Source organism: Ailuropoda melanoleuca, chromosome 5, assembly GCF_002007445.2.
Source record: "Ailuropoda melanoleuca isolate Jingjing chromosome 5, ASM200744v2, whole genome shotgun sequence".
NCBI classification, from domain to species: Eukaryota; Metazoa; Chordata; class Mammalia; order Carnivora; family Ursidae; genus Ailuropoda; species Ailuropoda melanoleuca.
Window position 1 is genome coordinate 29,234,527 of NC_048222.1, and position 19,541 is coordinate 29,254,067.

At 59.6% G+C, this 19,541-nt stretch overlaps 1 protein-coding gene across 2 annotated transcripts in view; it reads right to left on the minus strand.

Moving 5' to 3' along the window:
- The window catches only part of GRM4 (glutamate metabotropic receptor 4), a 137,733-nt gene extending 128,175 nt beyond the window's left edge, over positions 1 to 9,558 (minus strand). For both annotated transcript variants that reach the window (XM_034660566.1, XM_034660567.1), the window contains exon 1: positions 9,263 to 9,558. The gene's annotated coding sequence lies outside the window, so the exon portion shown is untranslated. The remainder of the gene's footprint in view (positions 1 to 9,262) is intronic.
- Between the last annotated feature and the right edge of the window lie 9,983 nt (positions 9,559 to 19,541).

A 19,541-nucleotide genomic window follows, 5' to 3' on the forward strand; every position in this document is an offset into this window, starting at 1 on the left:
CCCCCCCCCCCCCGGCTGCGGGGAGTGAGGGGCTGTGGGGGACTCGCCGCTGATGCTACGACCAGACAGTCGAGGCAGGAGCAACTGGAGGAGCCCGGGACAACGGCCCCAGTCCTGCGCCCACCCTGCCACCCCCTGGAGAGTCCTTGGTTCCCAAATCTCTAAGGCAGAAGGGTTGGAGGAGGACACGGTCTGGGGGCCATACTGCCCCTGCAGGGCATTCTCAGTTGTGACAGGGATGGGCAGGAGTCCCTCCAGGCCTGCGTGCGTCCCACGGGTGGGTCAGCCTGCACCATGAAGCGCCGTCTTGTCCAAGGGCTGTAGGGGGCGCGCGCGGAGCAGTGACAACGTACCGCGCTGTGCCGGGCACCACACTAAGCGCTTGGCTCCCGCTGTCAGGTGGCACCCCCACCCCCAGGGGCTGGCTGGTGGTCTCATCCCTCCCGCAGTGAAGACCCTCACACGGTGACCTCCGCCCCCCTGCGCCGGCCCAGAGTCTCTCTCCAACAGCCTGCAGTCCGGGCTTGGTCGGCCTGGATTAGACATGGAGGGATTGCTGGCATCACGACAGGCCGTGTGCGGAGGCCGCAGCAGGGCAGATGCAGGCGGGGGAGCGACGAGCAGCAGCTCCTGACAGTCGGGCCCTGCTCAGGCTTCCAGACTCTTCGTGAGGGCTCGGCACTGGCTTCTCCTGGAAACCTGAGCCCCTCTAGGCCGAGCAACATGCGCACAGAGGTACATGTACACACACCACACAGACACACACACTGTAAACACACACCCTACATAGACACAAACATACTACATACCACACACGCACTATACACACACAGCACACACACATACAGCACACACATCGTACACACACACACCATACAGAAACATACACACACCACACACCACGTACACTGTATGCACAGACACCACACACATACCACACACGCACTACACACACACAGCACACACACATACAGCAAACACACCGTACACACACACACCATACAGAAACATACACACGCCACACACCACGTACACTGTATGCACACACACCACACACATACCACACAGACAATATGCACACACCATACACACACACCACATACCATACAGACACACACACCGCACACACATACAGCACACACACGCACACCAGAGACACACATACAGCACAGATACAAACATACCACACCCCACACACACACCCCATACACACACACACCGCACAAACATACCACACACACACACACACACACACACGTGTGCCCGCGTGCCCAATGGGGAGAGGCAGAGGCTACATGGAGGAAGAGGCCTCGGTGAGCAGAAAAGCCAATACTTGCAGGATTGGAATCAAGAGCCCATGCCCCAGGCCCTGCCCCAAGCTGGTCAGACTGCTCACAGGCTTCGCTCTACCAGGCCTGGGCTCCGCCCCAGCCTACAGCAGGTCCCACGCCATCCCTCAGTCCTGCCAGGTCTGCCTTTTCCGAACGTCTACAAAGAGCTGGGCAAACCACCGCCTCTTTTAGCCTCCCCTCCTTCCTTTGATCCTGTAACAGGAACAAGGGAAAAGTAAAAATACTCCAAGTGAAAGGAGCCATCAAGAGCAGAGGCTGGGGGCGGGGCAGCAGGGGGAGCCGAGGCCATCCTTCCAGACCCCACAGGGCTGTCTCCATCTTAAGGAAGGGGGACCAGATGGGGGGAGGCTCTGAGTCCTCAGACCACCCCCCAAATCTAAACTAGCTCACACCTCAGACGTTTGGGGGTTGGTGGAAGGGGATATATCCCTCCCCAGATGAAATCACCAGGAAGGCTGCAGGTCTAAGCCAGTGAGCCCACCCACTCCCAGGGAGCCTCTCATTCTATCCTTCCCTCTCCTTCCCACCTCTCTCCTCAAACCCTGTATTCAGCCTCCCCTTACCCCCCCCCCCCCAGATCCTTGGCTCGAAACAGGCAGGGAAGGGTGAGGAGCAAGGGAAGAGCACATGGTCACCTCCACACACAACAGCATTTTTCAGAACATCCTCTTCAGTGAAAGGGGATGTGAGGAGAGTGGAGAGGGTGCAGTTTACTCTCCCCCCCCCAAGCCCAGGCACCCCACTATCTGAGGGCCTCTCTGATATCTGCAGGCCTGCAGGGAGAAATTCCCCCAACCTGCCTCAGTGACCCCTTCCAAGTCCTAAAGAGCTGGATCCCATGCTTCCTCACGTCTAACCTAAATCCTTCCCTCCACAACCAGGGTCCAAGCCAGGAAGAACCACAAACCACCGAACAACCACCAGATCCAAAGAGAGCCGCTGTGACTTACTAAACTCCAATTCACTAAGCTGCTTGTTATTCTCTCAAAGCTAAGGAAAGAGAATTCCCCCGAATACCAAAGTCAAGCACGGAGTCAGAGGGAACGACCCTGCACTCTGCTCCCAGGGAAGGGGGGCAGCACCCAGAGCTGCTCACTCCTGCTTTCAGCCCTCCAGGGCACCCTCAGGCTCTGGGCTCTTCCACTTGCCCCGCCCCAGCACCCCCCCAACCTCTGCCTTCCTGGAGCCAGTCCTCCTCCCTCCCCTCAGCTTTTCCACTTGCTCTCCAGCACTGTGTCCTCTCTCTTCACCTTTGCCTCTGCGGGCGGCCCAGCCCAGGTGCTCGGAAGAGCTGGGCACTGTGGATGGAGGAGCAGAGTCTGTCTGGAATCTGGATGCCTCACCGCCCCCATCTCACACTTCCCCAGGAGGGGCCGGCAGCTCAGCTCCCCAGTGGGGAAAGTGAGGGAGAACTGGAGGCCTCTCCCATCCTTCCCGTACCACCCCGTGCCCACAGGAGCCCATGCAGACCTGAGACGCTGGCCTGCATGCCACCTCTGCAGTCCCCTCTCTCCTATCCCCCTTGGGACCCCACACTGGCTCAGCAGAGGTGTGCTTTGCTGGACAGTCTCCTCCCAAATGGGCAGGGCCAGGACCCAGGGAGCAGGTTATAGGAAGCTGCCCCCCACCTCGCTGCACCAGCAACAAGGCCCATAGTTTGATCTCCACCGGTGTGACTCCCGGTCCATGGACGACGTAGGGGATGGCCAATTAGCTCCCTCAAACCCCAGCAGCTCAATCCTCTCTCCACAGGGACCACAACCTGGGGGATCGTGTCATACTCCACATGCTGTCTCTGCATCCCATCCTGACACAGTGCCTAGCATCCCCCACCAGGGGTCGTGGAAGTGAATGAATGATGTGATGTGAGTGAAGGATTCTGGGCTCTTCCCACCCTCTCTCCCAGATCATCGATGTTGATAGAGACAGCAGCCCTACTCCCAGACCACTCCCCCAGGCTGGGCCAGGCCATGTTTGAAGAGCCAGGAGGAGGGCCCAGTGGCGGTCTGGGCTCCATGCCCCCTTCCCTTCCCAGCCCCAAGCAGCTCCAGCTTACCAGCCTGCATCAGGAACCCTCCCAAGTGCAGAAACCCCAGATCTCGCTTCCCAAGCCATCCCCTCCCTGTTCCACCTGGAACAGCAAGGGCCTGATTCAGAAGTGACTGGGAATGTGCTGGGCATGTGGTGGGCAATGCAGAAATGTACGGGGAAGGAAAGAATAAACAGTTGGAGGACAGGAGGGTTGAGGAAGTCATTTCTCAGCTTAATGCCCGTAGAAACTGAAGAGAAAACTTCAAATCCATCGCTGTGCTTCCGCCACTCTATGACTCCCTCCAGCCTCCTCCCTGTGACTCTCACCCTTCAGGTAGCAACTGAGACACTTCCTCCTCCAAGAAGCCTGCCTTGATTATCCCAGTTCCTGTTCCCTCCTTCTCGCACATTCGCACCTCTCTCTCTGTTTGTTATTTGGCAATGATGAGCCTGGAAGATTTTAAGGGACTGAGTGGGCCACCCTCATCTCTGTATCCCCTGTGCCTAGCCCAAGGCTCGGAACACAGGAAGTTCTCAATAAGCAACAGGACACAGGCAGCTCCTTGCCCCGAGCCAACAGGCAGCCACAGGCAATGCCCAGTGCAGGGTCTGCAGCAGCATTCTGCGTCCGCAGGGTTGGACTCGGACCTGGCACTGAATTCTTACAACGCAGGCATAGAATACAATCCCTTCTGCCACGACCATCCAGTTATTGACCGTGTCATTCAAACGTGCTGAGCGCCTACTGTTGCAGGCTCTGCTCTGGGCACTGGGAAACCGCTGGGAATGACGGGCACCAGGACCTGCCCTGTGGGGCCAGCCTAGGGGGTGGCACGGGACAGGCAAGGAATACACCTGCACGAAGAGGAACAGCACTTTGAGGAATCCGAGCAGGTAAGGAGAGAGGTCAAGACTCTGCGGCTTTTTCAGAAAAAGACAGTCAGGGAAAGCTTCTCTGAGGAGGTGGCATAGGAGCGGCAACTAAAAACAATAAAAGCACGAGCCATCTCTGGGAGAGGTGTCCCAGGTAGAGGGAAGCAAGTGCAAAGTCCCCGAGCTTGCGTTTAGCATTCATTGTTCAAGATCCGGCAAAGAAGCCAGAGCACCTGGAGGCCCGTGGGAAGGGAGAGAGGCAGGAGAGGAGGTCAGAAAGGGCATCGAGTACAAGATCAAACAAGACCTGTGTGGCTGGAGAAATGGGGGCCCACTGGAGGGCCTGGAGCACCATGACAGGCAAGGATTCATGACGAACTCAAAGAGCCACCACCTGCTAAGGCCTCAGCAGCTCGTAGCCGCTGGAGGGCAAAGCAAGCCCATCTCATCAGCCCTGGGCCCCCCCGTGTCTCCACCAGTTCAGCCCACGCAAGGCCCAACCCTGGCCTTCCTCCTCCCCCAGAGCCAGAGCCCAAATCGCCTCCACCTGCTAGCCCCCACTCCTGTGCAGACCTCCAGGCCTCTCCTGCTTGCCCCAACTCGTCCCGCCCCCACCTACCCCCCCCCCAGTCTTCTGGCACAATCCAAGTGGGCAAGTGTCTTTGTTTGCAGCTGGTGCTATTGTGGGCTTCCCGACTAATGCGGTTTCTTCCTCTCTCCTCCTTCTTTCTGTCCCCCCCTCCTTAAATCAGAGCTACCCCAACTCCAGCACTGCCTGGAAGGCTAGGGCCCGGAGTGGCTTAGCAGGGCAAAGCCCAGACTCCACTGTCCAGCACAGCCAGGAACATGACCACGGTTGTGGGTGACACTCCCCTCCCTAGGCCACACTGAAGCCAGGCAGGAGAAGGGGCAGTGACACCTGAGAAGTAATCACTCACTAGAAACCTAGGATTCCAGGTCAAGTCCCCAGTCTGGATTTCTAAAATCTAAAGTCGCTGGTAAAGGTGTGAGCCACAGTAATGACAGTGCTTTTACTAGAAGTCACAGCCCCCGCCAGAAAACAGGTGTGGGGGCTAGCTCCTGTCCCCCTGAGGGGCGGAGGGGAGGGAGGGCTGAGGGTAGGACCCAGCCTGGGACCCACAGCTGGCCGAGCTCTCCTGGGACTCCCGGCGTCACGGCCAGTGGGCAGCCAGCTTTCTGCAGAACCAGGAGGCTAGACACCACAGCCAGCTAGTCAGCCGTGTCTCAGCCCAAAATGGCATGGGCTGTCATTACAGGCTGGCATTTCCCAATTACCGCAGATAATATCTACCTTAATTGAATGGGGTCCGGATAATGTCATTATGTACCACGTTCCCCAATTTATTTAATCTACGTGTGTACACATCTATTTATGCCTCGCTACTGCCACGAGATTGCTAACCGGTGAGCTTAATAATAACACATTTCGACGGGAGTCATCAGCTTTAATTTAAGGGGTGATTTTTACTATCCTTGTGGTGCTGGTTTTTCCAAGGAGCCAAGAGAAACAACAGACAGGCTGGAAAAGTCTCTCTCAGGCCTGCGGGCTAAGAGGCGGGGTGGGCAGGGCTGCGGGGTAGGCCTGTCTTGGCCAAGCAAGTTCTGCTGATACGCCTCCTTGTCAGGAGCAGGCTCAGGCAGGGAAAGAGAGGTGGGGGGAGCGAGGGGGGGAGCCGAGGCAGAAGCCCCCCCCCCCCCCCCCCCCGAGCTTGACTCCAGGACTGGCGGGGAGAAGGAAGCTTGTCTATCATGCAGAGCTTCGAGCCTGGGGTTGAGCTGCGAGGCAGCAGGGGGACACTGGGAGAGAGGCAGGGCGAGAGGACAGAGGGAGGCCAGAGAAGGTAGACAGCCAGGAAAGAGACGGAGTTCCCAGGAGCCAGGAAACGGAAGCCTGTGCTCTGCAAGGGCCAAAGGCAGTGAAATCTCTAAATTAATTTTTGATAGTCCCCTGCTAACTAGGGTAGAGTTGACATGAAAACAAGCCCTCCTTGCTCTTTCCAGGAGCCGGCAGCAGGCTGGGTGGGAGCCACAGAAAGCTAGCGTCCTTGGCCCCAGGCTGGGCTGCCCACCCAGGGAAGCCCCCGGGGTCTCCTCCCTCAGGCCGGCCCAGCCAGCCGGCAGCTCTCCTGGCAGCCCCAGCAAGCAGGGCCCGAGCCCTGATGCCAGCTGCCCCCATGCCTTCTCCGGGAGGCAAAGGCAGTTTCCACTCTGCAAAGTGAGATAACCTTCCAGCCAGCAGCCGGCGGGGCCCAGCTGCCCAGGCTGCCAGTGGTGCCTGCCCACTGCAAAGTTAGGTTCTCGGCCGAGCAGAGGAGGACAGCAGGGTGGACAGATGTCTTGGGGTGGGTGGTAATTAGGGGCTGCCGGCTCCACACTTGTCTAGGGGAGAGGATGTGTCTTCTGGCTGTAATTATAAAGCACAGAAACCCGTGGGTCCTGGTTGCATCTTTTCCTGCCAGCTGTCCCCCTGCCGCAGGGTGGGTTCGGGTGTGGCCAAGCATCCTGGAAGCTGGGCTGGGGACCCCTCAGTGCTTTCCTGGCCTGGGCCCACCCACCACTCTTCCCGCTAGACGCTGCTGCTGCTGGTTCCCTCGCTGGCTCGCTCGCTCTAGCTCACTGGTGCTCTCACCTACCTCAGGCTGCCTGTCTGCCGCTGTGCGAGGCACTCCTCCTGGGGACGTCACGCCTCCAACAGAATGAAGCCGCCCAGACGCAGGGTGGGGGAGGAGGGATGAGGGAGGAAGACAGGAGCGGCCTACGCTAGGCCACTGAGGCCGAGAAAGCAGCTCAACTCCTGACGTGCTCCCGCCTCCCCTCCTCCCCCTCTGCCTGCTCAGTTCTCTGTGCCTGCTGCCTGTCTCCCCCCCACTTCCCATACATCCCATACATCTCTCGCCTGAGACCCACCAGTAGCAGAGCGTTCTTTTGGGTTAAACACCGCCATCTCCCTCTCTGGGCCTCTCTTAAATGCAGATGTCCCAGGGAGGGGTAGCCCTTGCAGTAACTACGACCTCAGCGGGATATAACTTTTGGTATTCTTGTCTCTGAGAGGTTGACGGTGGTGACAGGTGGGGGAAAGTTTATGGCTAACAGACAGAAGTTGGAGGAAGGTGAAGACAGTGGTCACCTAATTCATAAGTGGGCAGGCATGCCCATTCCAGACTAAGCAGAGGCTCAGGGCCACCAACCCCACAGGCCCCCCACCCCATGCCAAGGACAGGACTCTGACTAACACCTAAGAGGCCCTTCAAGTGGTTCTCTGTGCAGACCAGGGGAAGGGACGAGGGCTCTGACCCTCACTCTCCACTGTAGACAGGTCCTCTTCAGGGGCCCCCACCACTGGCCCCCAGAGCCTGCCCAGGAGAGGCGACCACACCTCTCCAGACACCTCTGTGGGAATTTTCTCTGCCTCCTCAGGAAAGGTCACCAGGAAAGGCTCCCTGCGGGTCCTCACCTCTTGATTGAAGTTCTCCCACATGCCAGGCACTGGCCTCGGAGGAGCTCAGCATGCAGACCCAGAGCCTAAGGCCTGGCATCCCCTGGGGATCTCAGGGGGGAAAGTGGGGCAGGCCCAGCGCAGGCTGAGGGAGCGGGGAGATGGGAATTAGAACATTCTTAATTTCCACCATGAGCCAGCCCTAGGGATGTGAGGCTGAGTAGCGGGCTGTGGGAAGGGGATGTCCAGGATGAAGACTTAGAGCACTGGCTGCCCTAGGCCCCCGCTCTCACCCCAGAATGGAGGACTATGATGGGAGCGCGCGCGCGCGCGCGCGCGCACACACACACACACACACACACACACACACACATACACACAGTACTCCCTCCCCCATCACCGAGAGCTTTCCGACTGACGACAGAGGGTCAGACAGACTAACCACCGCTCCAACAAACACGTGGATTCGGGCACCCCATTCGAAAAGCCCAGCTCAGTCCCGCAAAGCACCTCTCCCCGCACCCAGGGGCAGGCACGGTGACAAGAGGGGTAAGGAAACAAGGAGCCTCCTCCAAAAAGGACCTTAAGTCTGAAGGAGGGGGTGTCACTCGTGGCTTGGGGGCAGGGGGCGCTCGTACGTTGGGCCTCAGGACTCCCTGCCGCTGCTACAGTCGCCCCATTTCAGCACAAACAGCCTCAGACCGCCCCGGTGCGGGGGCGCCGCTCTCAGTCCGGGCCTCCACCTCGCAGCCCCGCCCCCGCGCTGGGAGGGGGCGCTGCCAGTTCCTGGGCGCCTGGAAAGCCCGACCCCAGAGGGGACCCCCCAACACACACATACACACGGCCTGGCCACCCGCCCGGAGGCCCCATAGAAGCTCAGGTTCACCAGGGTCCCGGAGAGGGTCGGGGCCAAGTATGCGAGGAGCACCTGGCAGTGATGTCCCGGGGCCGCGGGGAGACCCCAGACCCTGGAGAGCCGTCCCAACCCACCGCGGCCGCAAGCGAGCGGCTGCCGGGCTCGGCCGGTGGCGAAGGTGGCGCTGGAGCGGCCAGGGGAGCGGGACGCGGTACAAGGGAAAGGAGCCGAGGCGCGCGAGGCTGGCGCTGCCAGCCCTCCCGCCGGGAGACGGCGGGGAAGGGGTGCAAATAACGCCCCGAGCTCCCGCCCGCCCTGCCCCTCCGCAGAGGGGGCGCGCTAATGCCGCCGCCCCCACTTGAGAGCTGGCCCGACCCCCCATCCGGCAGAAACCGGCATAACCCCCCTACACAGAGACACTTTCTCCCAGGCCCGCAAAAAAAGCCGCTGCCCCATTCCCTCCCTCGGGGACATTCGGAGAGCCGGCCCCAGCCCCGAAGGGAGACCCTCTCGCCTCGGTCCCGCGCCCTCCAGCCCCGAGGGCTCGGGTCCTACGGCCCTCCTCCGGACAGCCCTGAGCGCGGGAGCTCCTCAGAGGCCACCTTCCCGAGCCCCGATGTCCCCGCCGCAGCCCGCGCCCCAGAGGCCGGAGGGCACGGTCCCCTCCGGTGTTCCCCGCGGGCCACAACTCACCGCGCGCCGGCGAGGTCTGAGCCGCGGCGAGGGGTCGGTTGCGCTCCCGCCTGCCCCGGGGGCGCAGAGAGGCGGCGGCGGAGGCTTGCTGCTCGCCCTGCCCGGAGCCCGGGCCGCGGACGACCGAGCTGACGCTGCGGACCGAGCTGGGCGCGGAGCCGCCCGGAGTCCCGGACGCTGCGGGGATGAGCTGGCGGCTGCCCGGCCGGAGCCGCCTCCAAGCGCGCGGCGTTCTCCTGCTGCTCCGGCGAGAGCGAGCAAGCGAGCTAGGGAGCGGCGGCCGGTCCTGCTCCGGTCCCGCGGAGCCCGGCGTCCGAGCCGAAGGGAGCGGGCGAGGCGGCTCCGGGGAGCGGGCTCCAGCCGGGGGCTCCGGGAGGGGAAGGGAATGGAGCGGGAGCCGCGGCGAGCGCAGCCGGCCGAGATGCGGGCGCCCGGCGGCGCCGCGGCAGCGGCGGCAGCAGCAGCAGCAGGAAAAAATGAGAGCGAGCGAGAGAGCGCGCTGGAGAGGGAGCGAGAGACAGGGGGAGCAAGGAAGACGCTGAGAGGGGAGGCTGCGGGAGGGGGCGGGAGCGCCCTGGAGCACAAGGGGGCGAGGGGACCGCAGCCGCTCAGCCCCCGCGCCCACTGTCGCTGCCGCACTCGGGAAGGCGCGAGCCCAGCCCGGCAAGTTTGCGTTGCGAGTGCGGGCCGAGCGCGCGGCGCTTCCGCCGGCCTTTTAAAGAGAGAGCACCTGGGCGCCCACCCCCCGACGCCGCACCTCCACCGCCGGAAGGCCGGGTGCTCGCAAAGCGCCCCTCCACCCCGCCACACCCGCCCCGCAGTCTTTCCCCCTCCCGCCACGCCCCACAGGCGCCCTCTCCTGGAAGCCCCCTTCCTTGCCCCCTTCCCCCTGCGGGTGTCAGCTCAGCGACCAGAGGACGTGTGGGGGCCCTCCTGACTCCAAAGGTCGAGGGTCAGGAAGCACAGCCTCTGACACACACCCTGAGAAGTACAGCAAAACACAGCCATGCAAAGGGGTTGCGCTCCTCCCCACCCCTGTGCGTCACTAGAACCCCCACCCGCAGGGCCTCTTCTCACACGTCCGCATGCACGTGGCGTGTGCCCCCATGTGGCATGTTCATTTGCACGCCCCACCGCTCCCGGTTCGAGCCTAGCACACAGGGGGAAACTGAGGCCCGGTGAGGCAATTCCACTTGCCCCTAGTCTCACAGCCTGTCAGAAGGGCTCCTTTCCGCTTGAGGCCCCCTCCTCCCCAGAACCCCACTAGGCTAGGGGAACCCCCAGCCTGTGGTCCACAGCCTGCTAGTCTCCCTCCAGCACTGGTTTGCAAAGTGTAACAGGTGGCCTGGCCGGGCAGGCTAACACGATCCAGGGAAAGAATCCCTCAGTCAGGGAGAAGCTGGAGCCCCAGCTCCCCTCATTGGGGGGGGGGTGTGTGTGTGAAAAATCCCAGGAGAGGGCCGGCCTTAGAGGCAGGCAGGGGAAGAGAGAGAGAGGGAGCCATGCAGCCCTCTTAGGATTGCAAGAGCATCTCGTCCCAGACTGCAGAAGCCGCTTCAATTAGGGCTGTGACGTGTGACTGTCCTTGTCCCAGGGAGGGTGCTCGGCACAGTGCCAGGGAGCTGGGGGAGAGTGGCTGGCAGTGGCCTCCCTCCCCATCAGCACCTCAGTCCTCCTGGCTGATCTGCAGGCTGACCCTGTGCTCAAATGTGCCCCAGCCTGGGGAGACTCAGACCCCCCTTACAGCCCAATGCCTAATTTCTACAGATAGCACCCGTATAGGTCAAGGGAAGGTCTGGGGAGTCTGAGGATAGCAGGAATGACCCTTCCCCTACTGGCCTGCCCTCTCTCCCTCCATGCCCCTCATCCAACACCCCTGCCCCTTCCCGAAGACCCCCTCAGGCACCCCCTCCTCCAGAATTCCAGACTCTGCCAGGCTAGAACCAGGCAACTTGTTCACCATGGTTCATCCAGTGCCTGGCACCCTGCCTGGCCCATAGTGTGAGCTCAATGAATGTTCGCTGAAAGAATAGATGTTGGCAAAGCATGAACTCTCTTTGCTGACACATGTAATGGCCCCAAATACATGTCTCATTTACCCAGTCAGACGGAAGTCTCTGATGGAGGGACCTAGAGCATGCATTCATTCATGCCTTTTCTTCACGCAGCCAGCACCGGCCAAGATCCTGCTCCACTCCCAGGCCTGGGACCCACAAACGACCAGACGCCGAACTGCCCTTGAGGCGCACGCACCGTGGCCACGCGCACCTCAGCGGGGCACGTTTTACAGAGACTGAAGCGAAGGCCACGAGAGCTCCTGCCATCCAGTGGCTCTGCCCAGCCAAACGTGCACTGCTCTGGGCTTGTGGGACACTCGACTCACTGCCGGGGAGGCCTGGTCCCTGGGCACACAGCCTGCCTGACTCCTCCTGCCCAGGGTCCCTCAGTTTCCCACCTGGAGGACAAGGACCACGGTGCTGACCTCACAGGGCAGGGCTGGGGTGCAAGAAGCCAACCATTTAGGGGCGTCTGGGTGGCTCAGTCGGTGAAGCGTCTGCCTTCGGCTCAGGTCATGATCCCAGGGTCCCGGGATCGAGTCCTGCATCGGGCTCCTTGCTCATCAGGGAACGTGCTTCTCCCTCTGCCTGCCGCTCCCTCTGCTTGTGCTCTCTCTCTCTCTCTCTCACTGTCAAATAAATAAATAAATAATCTTTAAAAAAAAAAAAGAAGAAGAAGAAGCAGCCACCTAGTTGGGAATGCTGGGAGGCTCAAACTCAGCCTGCCTGGGGCTTGACAAGTGACTCGTCCTACCTTGAGGCCGCATCTGGCAGAAAGGGGGTCCTTTGTCTAATTCATGGAAAGTTACATAAGGGCGCACCTGGGGATGAAATAATGCATGCAGAGCACCCAGTCCTGTGTTTAGGTGCCAGCAAATGGGAGCCACATTTTTAACACAGGATATAGTCCTTAATATCCTTGTATTGAATTAATTAATAAATTAGTTAATTAATCAATTAAACTGAAAATAAATGGGCCATGGTTTATGGAGAAGCCAGACTATCACAGCCATTCTCCCACCCTCTGCCCCTCGGTGTTGCCTTCACTCTGGCCATAATTATCCTGCCCCCCGCCCCCCACCAGCTGTGTCGCAGAAGGCTGGGCAGGCTATATTTTTCAGGGGTTAAAAAAAGAAACGCTGTTGGCTGGCAGATGGCTGGGTTTGTGGACTCGTCCAGTTTGAAGGTGCCCAGCCTGAAGCCTCATTCTTCTGGGCAGCCGTCCTGGGCCGCTCTGGGCCTCCCCGCACCCTCGCCAGGGTGCTCAGCCGCCCACTCTCTCCGGTGAGCCCTAGCTCGGTCCGGCTGGGACACCCTCCTTCTCCCTCCTGCTGACTTTGGCTGACTTGACTTGTCAATGGAGACAGACACGGAAACACACAGACAAAGACACATAGAGACACATCCGGATACACACACACAGGCACACACACGGAGAGACCCTCCAACCCACACACACCCAGACACACAGACACACCCAGACACATAGACACCTCAAGGAACTTCAGTTGGTGTCCCCCACCTGGGGAGCTGGCGGCATGATGTGCAAACAAGGGAGCCACAGAGCCACCTTTGTAGGAAAAGAGGGATCAGAAGTGACCTCAAGGGGTCAGGGAATAAGGGTCCTGGCCTGGGCCAGGTGGCTCAGGGACCTGAATTCCCAGATGCCCCATTCAGCAAGCTGTACCCTGACAGGGAGGGGCTGGGGGGGAGGGGGCCCAGGGCTGGAAGCAAGAGGCTGGGGCCTCTGTGCTAAAACTGCGTGACCTGGGGGCGTTGCCCAGCCTCTCTGAGCATTGGTTTCCTCATCAGTGAGATGAGGGGCTGGGCTGAGGTTTCCCTAGGAATGCTGGGATTCAGACCTGGATCCTATTATGAAACCTTTATAAAGGCTGTCCTGACTGACACCAGGGGGGTAAGCACGGTGGTCATTCTAATCCATCAATCCCGTGAGCACAGGCTTACCCAGAGAGAAGGAGACACCCTCTCAGCATTGGGGGATACAGGCTTGATGGTGAGAAGAGAAAGAAGAAAGTAGTCCTAGAGAAAATAATAATACAAATAATAATACACCTGTGCTTCTGTCTTTGTGACCTGGAAGTTCTTCCTGAAGTCTGACCTAACTCCTTCATGCTGCAGCAGATTCTTCCTTCCAGCTCTTACTCTGACCTCCCTGGTGCGGGGAATCAACTTCCCTGCCCCTTCCCACCCACTGTGCTGGCACCTGAAACCCACCAAGCTGCTCCTCTGACTTTTCCATTTCAAAAGAAGCCTAATAGGAGAGGGTGATTGCCTTTGAAACCCTGAAGTCTAGAATCTGTTGAAATAAATCAAAGTGAACTTGAAGGGGCAGGGACCAGGGGAGAGCTTGGCAGGCCTGGAACACCTAATAAATGGTCCCCGTGTCGAGTCGACCCAACCACCGTCTCAACCTCCGTGTCTGATGGGCTTCAATTTTGGTTTCCCCTAAACCAGGCCATTAGATGAAAATGCCTGTGAAGGGGGGGTCTGTTTAAACAATAACTGTTCCCCCCGCGGACATTCTCAGGATGAAGAGCTGACTACAAGAGACATCAGTGGCTCCGGGCTCTCTAGAGGGGTGTAAGTCACTCTGCAGGCAGGGAGGAGTGGAGAAGAGCTGGGGTCAGAGGCGGGGACCCTAGGGTTAAGAATCCTGGGGTCTGTCATTCCTCCTCTGCCTCCCAGGGTCACCCCAGCTCCTCTGCTTTGCCCCATGGAGATATTGAGTCTCAAGGGCATGGGTGCTCTGAAATTCCCCCACCCCAGGTTGTGGGACAGGCCAGGACAAGGTGTCAGTGACACTGCTGAGGGCCAACAGAAGGGGGACCCGGGGATCTGCTCTTCCCTTAGGCCAGTGTGGGTCCAACCTCCGGACCGCTCCAATGAGCTCCGGGACTTTCTCAGCAGTCATGAGCTGGCTAAAGCTGCAATCCCCTTGCCACAATTCCAAAGCCCAGAAGGCTCTGAAAACCACAAGTTTGTCCCTGAGTTTTCCACAAACTCATTTGGCTGCAAAACTGTATGTGAGAGCTAATCATTGCCACTGTCTGGCTCCCTGGGTGGGAGATACTCTGTTTCACTGCAGGAATGGGAGCCAGCATATTCCTTTGAGGGATACTGCTCTAAGGCCTCCTGGGGTGTTGTACAATATATAATATTTGGCCATGTTTTCTTTCTAAATTCCAAAAAGATCTAGACCCAACGGTTTCTGATAAGGGTCTGTGCCCCTGGAATCATCCCATTTGGACCAAGGGCTTTCCAGGTTACACCGCACAGTCATACCTACGCCCTCCCACCTGCCCCTGCAAAGGGGAAGAGGGGACCGGACAGCAGAGAGCAAAAAAGAGCAGATTCTGGGGGCGCCTGGGTGGCACAGCTGTTAAGCGTCTGCCTTCGGCTCTGGGCATGATCCCTGCGTTCTGGGATAGAGCCCGACGTCAGGCTCCTACGCTGGGAGCCTGCTTCTTCCTCTCCCACTCCCCCTGCTTGTGTTCCCTCTCTTGCTGGCTGTCTCTATCTCTGTCGAATAAATAAATAAAATCTTTAAAAAAAAAAAGAGCAGATTCTGAACACAGGTCTGCTAAACCCAAGTGTAGGGGACTAGAGACAGAAGCCACATGACGTATGTGAGGATTTAGGCGATATTCAGCACCAACTTGCTAGAGAGAGCTTAACACATGCTGCAGGAGCACCCCCACGAGATTGGGGGTACAGAACAGAAGGTTAAATGCTGAGCCGGGGGGTCTCTGTCTCTTCCTGCCTGCATGGTGCCTGCTGGGGAGGAGGGGAAGCTCACAAAGCGGCAGGGTGGGCAGGGGAAGAACTGTGGGTGGGGCAGAGGAAGGGAGAGAAATGGTCCAAGGTCAAGTTTAGCTACTTCCCTCTGCCCCAGAGCTCCCTGGCCTGAAAGATGAAGCTTCCCCTTCCCTTCCTCGGCCTTGCCTTCCCCACCTTCAGGGCTGAAGAGGGAGGGGAGAGGAGAAAGGAAAAGCAGGGGAGGTATCCACGCTGCTTCAAGCTCAAGGGTGGCGGGGGAGGGAGGTCAGGGATGAGCGTCACTTAGACCCTGACAGAGGAGCGGGAATTACAAGAGCTGAGACCAGGCGGGAGAGTGGGGAGCACAGCCCAACTGGGCTTTTGATGCTCCAAGCTGAGACGGTGTAGGGTATGCAGTAGGTGCCCAATACACGTTCGCTTGTTAAACAAATGAATGGCTGACCCCCCCCCCAGGAAGGAGACTTCCTCTTTCTCTTACCTGATTTCCACTTTCACCTACTCCTCCTCTCTCCTGCTCCTTTACCTCTCTCTTTTTTTCTTAAGACTCAGGATTTTCCAGCCTCTTTGCCACACTGCAATTTAAAACTACTTATCATCCCTCTCTCTCCACATGTCCGGGGGCTGTCAGCTGCGAGCCAAATGTCATTAGGATGGATGTCACAAGCCGGGACGTCAAAATACAATTAACATTTAAAAGCCCCTCCTGCCTGCCCGTACCTCGTGGTCAGCCAGCTCCTTCGGCTGAGTGGCAGGGCTCTGGGCCCCAGGGGGAGCAGCCAGGTGACAGGCACAGGAGGGGACACAGTTCATCTGGCCATGGTGGGAAGGGGACAGGCCCAAGCTGGAAAGGGAATGTCTTTGCTGGGCTGTGTCCCACCTGCAGTGCCTTCTCCAGGGCACCCCCCACACTTCTCCCCGATCTCAATCACACACCCCAGGGACCGCCCAGCTGCAGACAGCCCCAGCACCACTGTTCCAAAGGCGTCCCATGCCTCTCCCCTACTTGGAGCCTCAGTGTCCTTCCTGTCAAATGTGGATCGCGATGCCACTGGGGCTTGAGCCAATTTGGGAGTGGAAGGAAAGAAGAGGAGAAGAAAGGCTTTTTTTTTTTTAATTTATTTATTCGACGGAGAGAGAGACAGCCAGCGAAAGAGGGAACACAAGCAGGGGGAGTGGGAGAGGAAGAAGCAGGCTCATAGCGGAGGAGCCTGATGTGGGGCTGGATCCCAGAACGCCGGGATCACGCCCTGAGCCGAAGGCAGACGCTTAACTGCTGTGCCACCCAGGCGCCCCAAAGAAAGGCTTTTCAAGTGTAAGGGACTCTGTGATCAGAGTCTTAGATTGTCCTCCCAGTGGGCCCCAGTTCCTTGGGAAGAGGCAAAGGCCACACAGCCTGGCGGACCGATTGACAGCTGGGCTGGAAACTGCCACCGAGCCCCGTTGCAAATCCCTGCCACCCCCCCCCCCGGCAGACACACTCCAGCCTTAGGAACCTGCCTAACGGTGCTGGAAGGAAGCCCCAGCATCTGCACCCCCTGAAGGGGGACCCAGACAGCTGATGGGACAGAAAGCTAGAAATGACACCCTGGGACCTCCCACTATAGAAGCCCCGGGAGCAAGGACCCCGTTAATGCTGTCTCCAAGGTTCTCGTCCTCACTGCGTAGGGATGTCCAGCACAGCCGCCCTGGAGAGCCGGGGAGGGAGAGCTGACCCCGCACTCATCCAACATCCCATGGGGCAGGGGCAGTCATGGTCGGGTCATGGGGCTGCTGTCACAGCTGCATGGCCCCTCCTCACCCCACACCCTCAGTTATCCTGGAAACCTGAGCCACAGGAGGGATTGATTCCCCGATTCCCCGCTAAGGAACAAATACCCTTTGCCCTCCTCCTTCGCCCCAATTTTCTCTTGCCTCTTGAAAGCGCCTCGCAGAGACCAACCCTTCACGCAGAACCCCCAAAGAGGACAAAGCAGTGCTGGGAAAGAAAAGCCCACACCCACCAGCTCCTCCCCTCGTGGGCTGCATTTTAATGGCGTTTGATTGGATCGGATGCGCTTCTAATTCCCTCCTGGGACGTCAGAAGGAGGGTAGAACGAATCTTTAATTCATCAAACTGAAATATTAATAGAACTCCAACCAGCAGGAGTGGGGTATGGGACCCCCCACCATTGAAGACTTGGGGGATGAGCTGGAGCGAGGTTGGAGAGTGGCGAAGTGGGGAGGAGGGGCCTCTCAAGCTGAGCTGGGCAGGACAATGGGTAGAGGACCCTAGGCTCCCCAGCCCTCCCACCCCACACACAAAGCCCCCCCCTCCGACATCCCCACACCTGGGCCTCTCCTAGCCCTCACCACCTCAGGGCCTGTACCCCCTTTGGGGTACAGATGAGCAGTGGAGGCCCAGAAAGGGGGAGACACCGGGCCAACACGGCACCCCAGTTTCACTGTGAAGTTCAGTCTGACCTCTGTCCCTGGCCCCACTCTGCATAGCCGCATCTCTGAGCTCCTATCCTCTGGACCCAAGGCTTCTCTGGCCCCAGCCCTGAGGGTCACAGGAGGAGTGGGTATCCCGAGGCACTGGCTTGGCCCCACCAAGAGTTCCCCACCTGCTGGCAGAGCCTAACTCGCCTCTCCAGGGGCAAAGGCTTTCCCCACACGCTGGGGTGGCTGATGGCAGACCCTCTCCCAAGAGCAGGGTGTGAGTGAGGAGAAGGAGCAGGGGGAACCTCAGGGGCACAAAAGTAGAAGCTAGGGAGGGCCAGGAAAGACCCCCTATATTTCTGGCAGGCCAGCATCCGGGTGTGCAGGACTGAGCTGACGTGGGCTGACCCTGGCTCCGTGTTGCAGGTTAATGGGCTCTGTAGTTCAAGGCCAGGTTCCTTCTCTGCCTGAGCCTGATACACCTGTTCAGCCCTCGCCATGACACTCACTGTGTCACTGTGGGGCCACAGCAGGTCACTTGACGGCTCCAGCCTCAGTTTCCTCACTGGTAAGGAAGGGCTGATAGAGCTCCCTTCACAGGGTTGCTCCGATGACTGGCCCCAGAGATGGTGGAGCTCCTGGCACGGGTACTCCGGCTGTCCTCCCTCCCCCGCACCCTCCGCCCAAGTGAGACCCTGGCCCTCCTCCTCTGTCTCACCTGCATGGCTGGATTATCTTCTTTTCTCATCCACAGACCCCCTCCCTGACCTTCAAGGCCCAGCTCAACATCACCCCTGGCTGAGAATTCTCCAGCTTCCAATTCAATGATTTGCTTCCCCAGGGGAAGGATCATCTCCCACCCCTCTATTTCCTGTGCCGGCTGGGTTTACAGCCTCGGAGCAACCCAGGATGCCTGAGTAGACGGGTGCATGGACACACAGATGAACGGTTAGATGGATAGATGGTCCTGACACCCCCCCCCGTCCCAAAGTTCAGAATCAGGAAGCAGGTGGGAAACGTGAGACAAAACGAAGAACCAGGAGAGAAGGGATGGTGGCCCCGCTTCTCTCTCCCTGCCGGCTCCTGCAGGAGGGCATACGCCCCGGCCTGTGCACGCGCGCCGCCCCAGCCTCCTCGGGAAGGGCCCTCGGGAGGGCCCAGCCTCACTCCACCCCAGAATTTCAGGGAGACCACACCTCAGGGCGTTCCGGACTGGGAAGGGGCGTGAAGAGCCTCCTTTCCGGAGAGAGGCCGCGCTGGCCTTCCCGCTCCAGCAGCCTGGCGGGAGCCCCGGCCGCCGCGAGGGCGCTCCAGCGCGGTCCAGCAGCGCCGCCCGGTGGCCAAACGCCCTCACTGCAGCACTGGCCCGGCCCGGGGAGGGTCTGCCCGGATCCACGCGGCGGAGAGGGCTCGGCGCCTCCTCCCTCCGACGCCCGGTGAGACGCCCGGATTGAAAGGCCTGTTTTTCACCTGAGCAGATTCCCGGACGCGGCAGCGGGGGCGGCCAGGGGTCTATTTCAAGGCTGCTTCCCAGCTGGGCCGCCGCCCCCTCGGATTCATGCGCAGCCTAGCTCACCTGCTCTGACGGCAGGGAGGAAGGGGGCCTCTTCTGGTACCCCGCCAAGCCCAGAGGGAGCCCGGCTGACCCGAGGCAGGAGGCCTCAGGTGAGGGATGTCCTGGATTCCTAGGTGGGCAGAAGCCAGAGTAAGGAGCGGGGGCTCAGGGAGGAATGCAGTGAGGAGGCAGGTAAGGGGAGTGAGGGGGGCGCCAGCCACAGGAAGTTGCACACTCCAGCCTTCCAAACCTCGCCTCTCTCTCCGCCCAAAATCAGCATTTACTGCACTCCCAGTATGTGCCCGCCCGTGGCTGGCAACCTTACTGCACACTAGAATCCCCTAGGGAGCTCTTAAAACTCTCCATGCCCAGGCGCCTCCCAAACCAATTAAATCAGCCCCTGTGGGAGGGCCCGGGCTTCCTCACCCCGGTGACGGTGACGCAAAGTCCA